Source organism: Branchiostoma belcheri, unplaced genomic scaffold (genome assembly GCF_001625305.1).
Source record: "Branchiostoma belcheri isolate BF01 breed outbred unplaced genomic scaffold, Haploidv18h27 scaffold40, whole genome shotgun sequence".
Lineage (NCBI taxonomy): Eukaryota > Metazoa > Chordata > Leptocardii > Amphioxiformes > Branchiostomatidae > Branchiostoma > Branchiostoma belcheri.
This window is the reverse complement of record NW_017804021.1, coordinates 762,569-770,941: the sequence shown is the minus strand read 5'-3', so window position 1 is coordinate 770,941 and position 8,373 is coordinate 762,569.

The window sequence follows — 8,373 nt, the reverse complement described above, 5'->3', positions numbered from 1 at the left end:
CTGACATTCTACTTATCTTATCATACATGGTGCACCTTAAAATATTTTTTGTGCACCCAATTTTTTAGGTTGGGTGCACCAGTGCACCTATTCAAAATATGAATTTCGAGCCCTGCTGACTTTTGTTTTCCTCTCCCCACATGACTCGTGGTGGAAGGAAGGAAGGACCAGACTTTTACCAGTAAAGCAGTGAGAGAAGACACAGGCTGGGGTCAAGTTGTGAGTATAGTTTATTTGTGTAACACAACAAAGTACACACACTTGCATACATTTCTATCCTTCTACCCTCTAAGTCTAAGTCTGCTTTGCACAATTTCCTTTTCCACTTACTTGTAACCTTCACTGTCAAACTTACGGTGGTTAAACTTGGCTCATATCTGCTCTTACGTAATTTGAACCTGCGTCTTCAGGCCATTTTTTCATGGATACCTTGTATCAGAGAGAAAGTTTTGCACAAATAAACTGTTTTCTGGAAAGTACACCTATTCGGTCATTTAGGTGTGGACATGTAAAAATGCTATACATGTAATTGCAAATTCAAAATGATATTGCAAATACAAACATTTGAGATCACAATCAAGGAGCATGCTATTTTGTTGGAACAAAAAGAATTTTTTTGAGAATCACTAGTTAACAAAACTCTTGTGTCCAGACACCGGCTATTTTGAAAAGTTTCACAGCTAGCCACAGAAAAGAATACCAGACCACCATGCTCATTTCTCTTTCACAACTCTTTAATTTTTAAATGCTTCACATTCTGGACTTCTTGTCATTGGACCTTTACTTACAACATCTTTCTTCCCTAACTCTTCACTCAAACTTGCATGGTACATCACCCCTTTCCACTTACCGGTAACTTCCCTAACCACTTGAACTCTTCACTTAAAATCTTCCTCTGTTTTGCTCACACTTTTGTACGCTCAGCTTTTCGGTCAAAGGCCCCATTCCCACCAGGATAAAATTGTCCGGATCAAGTAAAATTGATTCGCTTTGTTTCTGCTTCAAGCCGGATCAAAGTGAATCAATTTGGCTTGATCCAGACAATTTTACCGTAGTGGGAATGGGGCCTTAGCCACACCCTAAGTTGCACTGCTTTTAATTACACGATACGTCACTCTTTTCTGCGCTCTGATGCTTCACATACATTCTCTTTTCCTTACCTTTTAGCCGGGTGCCATTGTCCGTAGTTTTTGCCCGCTCCCTAATGTCACTGAGCACCACCACGGGAGCGGGCGAAAACTACGGAGGATGGCACCCAGGCTACTTGCCTTTCATTCTTGAACTCTGGTTTTAATTGCACGGTACGTCACCCTTTCCAAACACTTAAGTCACACTCTTCTTCCACCTGGAACACAAGACAACACTCCACTCTGAGGGTCTGGATGCCTTTTTTGAGAAGCCGATCACCATTGTTGCAAAATGTAATTGGCCACTTGAATTCCACATTGTTATCCTGAATTCCACATTGTTATCCTGAATTCATTGCAAAATTGTCACTTTGGACCTGAACACTTGGTTGATTGATTTTTTGCCAAAACCCTGCCTGCCAAAAAACACTTAGAATATGTGGGACCCTCAAGTAGATAATTAATTGGATTAACTTTTCCCGCCAAAAAACTTAGTATATGGGCATCCTGACCTTTGACCTCTACTCACTTAGCCACCGCACTTCTGCTTGCTACACCCAACCAACTCACACTGTTCCAATGCTTTGAACCTTTACGCGTAACTTTTCCAAACACTTTGTGATACTCATGCTATGTCCGACCAACCTTCCAAAACACTTAGTTGCTCGAGTGAGACTTTTCTGCCAGATTGATTGTCACTCTACTGATCAGTCAATTGCACAGGAATGCTGGTGTGTCGAAGCACCGTGTCTCCGCAAAGACATCCCCAGGGGAGCAAACTTCTGTGCATTGACTGACCAGTAGAGTGACAATCATTCTGGCAAAAAAGTCTCACTCAAGTAACCAAGTGTTTTGGAAGGTTGGTCTGACATAACATCTCCAAACACTTCGTGATACTCATGCTATTAGAACAGTGTGAGTTGGCTGGGTGTAGCAAGTAGGAGTGTGGTGGCTAAGTGTTCAGGGAAATGAGTAAAGGTCAAAGGTCAGGATGCCCATATACTAAGTTTTTTGGCGGGAAAACTTTAATCCAATTAATTATCTACTTGAGTGTCCCACATATGCTAAGTGCTTTTTGGCAGGTAGGGTTTTGGCAAAAAATTTTTACACAATTCATGAGATCCAAAGAGTCAATTTTGGGGGAATTAAAGCTGCCAATTATACAATAACAAGTAACTAAGTGAACATCTGAAGTTTTTGGTGGGAAAATAGAAATTTAAGTGCTAGGGTCCAAAGTGTTGGAAAAGTGTGACAGAACGTGTGAGACAGTGAACTTAAACAGGCCTATATACATCAAGCAACCAAACTTAGCATCGAAGCCTGGAAGAGAAAACCTCTGGGCCAGGGTAACAAAAATACACAAAGCCCCTCTCTGTTAGCGTAGTAGGCCTGATGACCGACAAAGTTGTCCATCAACAAGTCTACTACGCAGAGTCGAGGCATGTGTAAGTTTTAACCCTGAGACAGAACTTCCTCCTCCAGGCTAAGCCTAGGGACAAGAAGTGGAATATACTACCCTGGATACCAGACTCGTTTTCGGGACGTTTCCCTTCGTCAGCCAGAAGCCCTTTGCCCATCTGTCTAAATTATCGCTAAGGGGAAGTCTAGCCCGTAGCAGTAATTTACACAGGTGGGGGAAGGGCTTCTGGCTGCCGAAGAGAAACAGCTAGCAGCCCGAAAAGAGTCTGGCACCCAGGGTAAGAACATACAGAAAGAGAGGAATTGTGTTCTGTCATGCAGTGATAGAAACCTTTTACCAAACTTTTGTTATTACTGTTCACGTACTTGCAACAATTCAAACCTCCTGCTCCAAAATCCAGGCCTAGTCTCAAGCTCATCAAATAAAGTCTGTCAGCATAAAACATCGCCGTCAAACTTTACCAGATCAACATGACACAAGACCTGAATTTTGCAACAGAAGGTTAGTATAGCTGCAAGTTCATCAACAGTGATAACAAAGTCTGGAGTCTACATGACTTCAAAGAAATCAGCGAAACAAAAATACACTATTTTACTTCCTCAGATTATTCGCTCAAAAGTTCTTTCCCTATATTTACATGTACCTTTTAACAATATCTGCCCTTAGCTATCTATGCTAAATGTAGTTGCAACAATTGACTTCAAAACTTGACTAAATCTTTTAGTCAACCCTAACTCAAATGCTGGTTACATAATGTGATTCAATGTACTGTTTAGTTATCCTATCTAGAAACCATAATAAGATTATAATCCTCACAAAACTAATACTTTCATTTTTTGTTTCGCTGATTCCATAACTCAATTCCTCCCTTTCAAATATCACACACAGCTTACCTGTAGTACATTTCAGTCTACAGAAAGAAAGCACAACATTGCCTTTTCCATTTTCTGTAAAGAAATGGGACATACTTCCATCCATCATTATGAGACCGAAGTATTTTCCCTGAAATACCCTTCATCATGAACATTATTACATACTTGTACAATGTATAGTGTGCATTACTCTTAAAAAGAAACCTCCAAGTTTGTGAAACGCCTATCAATACCTTGCGTTTTTGTAAATCATCTGAATATGCATGATCTTCATTTTGTTTCACCTATCCTCAGACATAAGACAAAAATGGTCAGACTTGAGATTCGCGTGCTTTTTTCAAATTTATAGATTAAAAACAAGTTGCATTTAGAAAAACATAATATGTAGCAAAGTAGGCAAAATTACATTATATTATCATTTAGAGATTGAAAACTTATAGGAGAATTTTGGAACATCTCGTGGATATCATTATTATTATATTTACTTCTTGGACAAAGGTTTTTCCAGCCAAACAAAAAGAATGCTTGAATCTAGTTTGTTCACCATAAAACACATAAGCCTGATCGAAATGCAAACACTGTAGCTTTTGAGATCTTGAAACCCAAACATCATCATTAAAATGTCTCTCTTCATTCAGTCTAATTTCTATTTTTGAGTGCTACACAATATTTGCATTATTGATCCCTAAACATTTTGTTGTTTTAATTTTTCAATGATAATTTATATTTTCTTGTCTCACACAAAGGGCAATTTTTCATTTCAAAATAATTTTTAGAAAGGGTGAATGTGGATCATGGTGAAGAGGATATCAGGAAAAACACTTTGATCACAAATGCTTCTGAAAATACATCCCATTGCTATACAGACTGAAACAACAGACAATATTGCAAGTGCTCTCCTTAATCGAGAAATGTACTCAGTGTTCTATGCCATACCTGCAATAAAGTGTTAGTCACAACCTTAAACTAGATATTAGTATAAGAAATGTGAACTCTTTCAGAAATGACAACAATTAGCAGGGAGGGCCAGTTTCAACAATGGTATTTGGAACTAAAAATTCAGAGGATCGCAGAGATGCCCTTTCCCAACATCTTTCATTGTCATTTTTAGGCGTCTGCATGGAAGGTCCCGATTACGCTTTGCGCTAGGTTCTGGAAGGCAGCGACCATGATTTACTATTCATTAGTGCAAACTGGATGCTTTACACGATAGTTGTTCTCCTTTGAATTATGCAAAATTTACATGACAAGGTGAAAATTCAGCAATGCGGCAGTTGCATATCACGCTTTGCTGGTAAATGGCTGGATGTTTTACAGTAATAATGCACAATTATTCAGAACGACCCGGCTTCGCATTATGCAAACTTTAACAACTGATCACGCATTGCGGCATGCAGACCTCATTTTTGAAAGAGTTCAATAAATAAAAGCAAACTTACAGTCAAAGTCCGATGTTCTCTTGTCTCGTAGATAGGTGAAAGGTCCCTCAGAAACAGTCCTCCTGGAATATGGACAGGAACACAGGTCCTCCAGAAATATGCACAGGAACACAGGATAGCTGACAGGTACCACAGCACACACAGGAGCATGGACAGGTCCCACATGGTCAGGTATACAGTATCAGCTTCCCAAACCTATGGTGTAAAAGAAATACACTTTCAGAAAAATGACAGGCCAAATTTACACACACTAGCAATATTCACAGAACATGCATGTCATTAAACAAGATACATCATACATTGTCATATTCACACATTTGTTCAAGTTCTTACTTTTGAGGTGGTGGCAACTTCAATACAAGTCTATGGTGTCAAAGGCCTCGAGCAGGCTCCACTACCTCCGTCTGCTGACAAAACAGGGCATGAGTGTGCAAGATCTCGTCCAGGTGTACCTGAGTCTCATCCGCCCTGTCCTGGAGTATGGCCATGTTCTGTTGGTCGGTTGCAGTGAGGAGCAGGCATGGAGAGGGTTCAGAGGCGCGCCCTCCGGATCATCTCACGTGGCGGCAGACGTTCTGTACCGACACTGCCGTCCCTGAAGGAGAGGAGAGAGGCCGCTGCTGTGTCTCTTTTCAAGGCCATGCTGAATCCTGAACATCCCCTGCACGACCTGGTTCCTGCCCAGAGACAGTCTGTCACAGGAAGATCGCTGAGGAATTGTCACAACATCACTGTTCCCCATGCAAGAACCAAACGGCTGCAACAGTCCTTCCTGCACTACACCATCAGACTCTATAACAACCTGCCTTGAACCTACACTAGTACTGGACTTTGCATAGCCTGATAAAGCAACTTTGTGCATATATGTTGTAAATAATTTTTATATGTGTCTTTTGTATATATGGTAGTTTATATGTATTATTTTTTCTATGTGAATGCTGTTTTCTTGCTTCAAATAATGTGACAAATTGTACCTAATTCAGGGGGATGCGCTTCTGCTCCCCCTGCTGTTGTACATTTGTTAAATGATGAGCAATAAATACAGTTGATTTTAAAAAAAAATACATTTGTATACTTTGTTAGTAAAGGTGAGAAAAGAGCACAGCAAAATTACAGTTAACTTTCAGTCAAAGGTTAACACAGAATATAAGGACCAAACAACACATAAATCACATAAAATACATCTCACAAATATCAAGATATCATATACGAAGACACACACATTGCAACAGATAAAGAGCATCATTATCATCATCAATAATAGTCGCTTATCAATAACATCATAGAATAAAATACCGTTCCCCTAGTTCTGAACAGTTACAACAGCACGTAGGAAATATATTTCAGATACAGACTGTACATTTGTCACAATTCAAACACAATAGTTTTGCAACAATCATGGCAAACAGCATGTCTAAGCTTAATCAAGATCATTCTGAATTTCAATAAGTGTTTTGTAAAATTAGACAAAATGTAAAATACAAATGTCATTATAACAAAAGATTTTTGAACTTTGAAATAATGCAACCAAGTAAATCCATCTGATGATAAACAATAACTCATATTAGTATCTAGCATCAGGTAAACACACTTAAAATTGTCAGAATATCATCAACATGTTTGAACATTTGGTCAAACACAAATAATGTTAGAAAAAATTAAAATGGTCGAAGTTACCAACAACACATAGAAATGCATTTAAAGTATGGACGCACAATTGCATCACAATTCAAACACTACAGTTTTGAAATAATCATGGATCAAGATCATTCTGAATTTTAAAAAAAAGTGTCTTGTAAAAGGCAATGTGCAAAATACAAATGTCATGATTTTAGACCATATAGAAGTGCAAGCAAGTATAATGATGAACAGCAGTTCCATACAATGACTTTACCCAGTGTTGGGTACCTTACAATCAGAACATCATCAACATGATTATATCAAACATTTGGTCAAACACTAATAACTGTTCAAAGACACAAAATGGTCAAGAACATATCCAATATAATCAGGTTACGTCCTGACAAACAAACATGAAAACAGAATCATAAATTGTCATTCTGAAAGATGTTCAAGAAATTCACAAGGTATATATAATGAATACAGTCAAAACATTCATTTGATGACTCCTCACAGTATTTGTAAAGTTCTGAAACATGCTTTGAAATGGGCAGCAGTGTATAGAAATGTCAAGAATGTGTCATCAAAAACATCCACAAAACACTGGCAGACGTACTACACATACATGATGAGTCTGAATATTTCATATTCAAATTTATGAAAGTTTTTAACAATTCTGGCTAAAATATTATTTTATTCCAAATACTGTAACTCAAAATTATCATAATATTAAAACCCCCTTGGTGACTTGAAATAGACTATCAATTTGACAATGAAGTTTATTTCAAGTTGGAAGGGGGAGGACGAAACAACTTTCTCCATCCCAGCTGCGTCTTCTTATCACTTAATATGCAAATCAATCTAGTTCTGGTGTGTTCTCGTATTATGCCACGCCACGATGCTTTAAAAACTCCGTCATATTTCTGTAATATTACGTCGTCTTTCAAAGTGAAAATGTTCCAAAGTGCTCACAAGGATACAAAGAACAAAGTTACGTACTACTCACCACCAAAACAGACGTTTCTCGTCTTCCAGGGACGAATTTTTATCAGAAGTTCCTCCCGCAGCCAAGATGTTCAGCCGCCATCTTGGAGCTTGTGAGTTCGCATAGACCCATGGGTAGTTCCCACCTGTTGTTCCTCAGCCGATTATTTGCATAAAGATAATCTAATCATTTCTGTCACATTTTGTCTTTTTTTCTGTTTGTGACGATAAAACAGAAACTGTGGCATATCATCGGACACAGAATATTCATGTTAACACTTTCATGGAAGGGATAAAGGAGGACACGTCAGATGTAACAGTATAACCAGTTAACAGTTAGGATTGCAGTGCCTGTCCTTGGTGCTGAACGCCATCCACTCATAGCCAAGCATTCTTTTGAGTACAAAATACCTTCAAAAAATCTTAATCGTTTTGCTAAAATATAACGTATGTTTGAAATAGTTATTTGTAAGTGCATTGTCAAGATATAGCAAGACCCAGCGGAGAGCTCCTTGTCTAGTGCCCGGAAGAAAGCATAAACAGTCCAATCCACGATAGGACGGCATACAACGCGTTACGATGGTGCATGGATCAAAAGCGGTCTCTACCAGTTCTATGAAGGACTGCACCAATATATTGGCTGACCTGCTCCTATTACTGCAGTGATGTTATGGGGCGCTTTTGACCCATGATACTGTACTAGCGGTATGGCCCTGCTATTGTAAGACTTTCTAGCGGGTCGGCGGCGTTTGTTGTCATGTTTCTACGAACGCGGCGGTTTCTTTTCGGAGGGGAACTATAAAAGGTGTGGGGCTATATCGAGGCGGGACGGGGCTGTATCGGATTCGGGGTGGGCCGGGGCTGTATCGGCCACTATCGGGTCGGGCCGGCCTGGCGGCTATCGTGGCGGG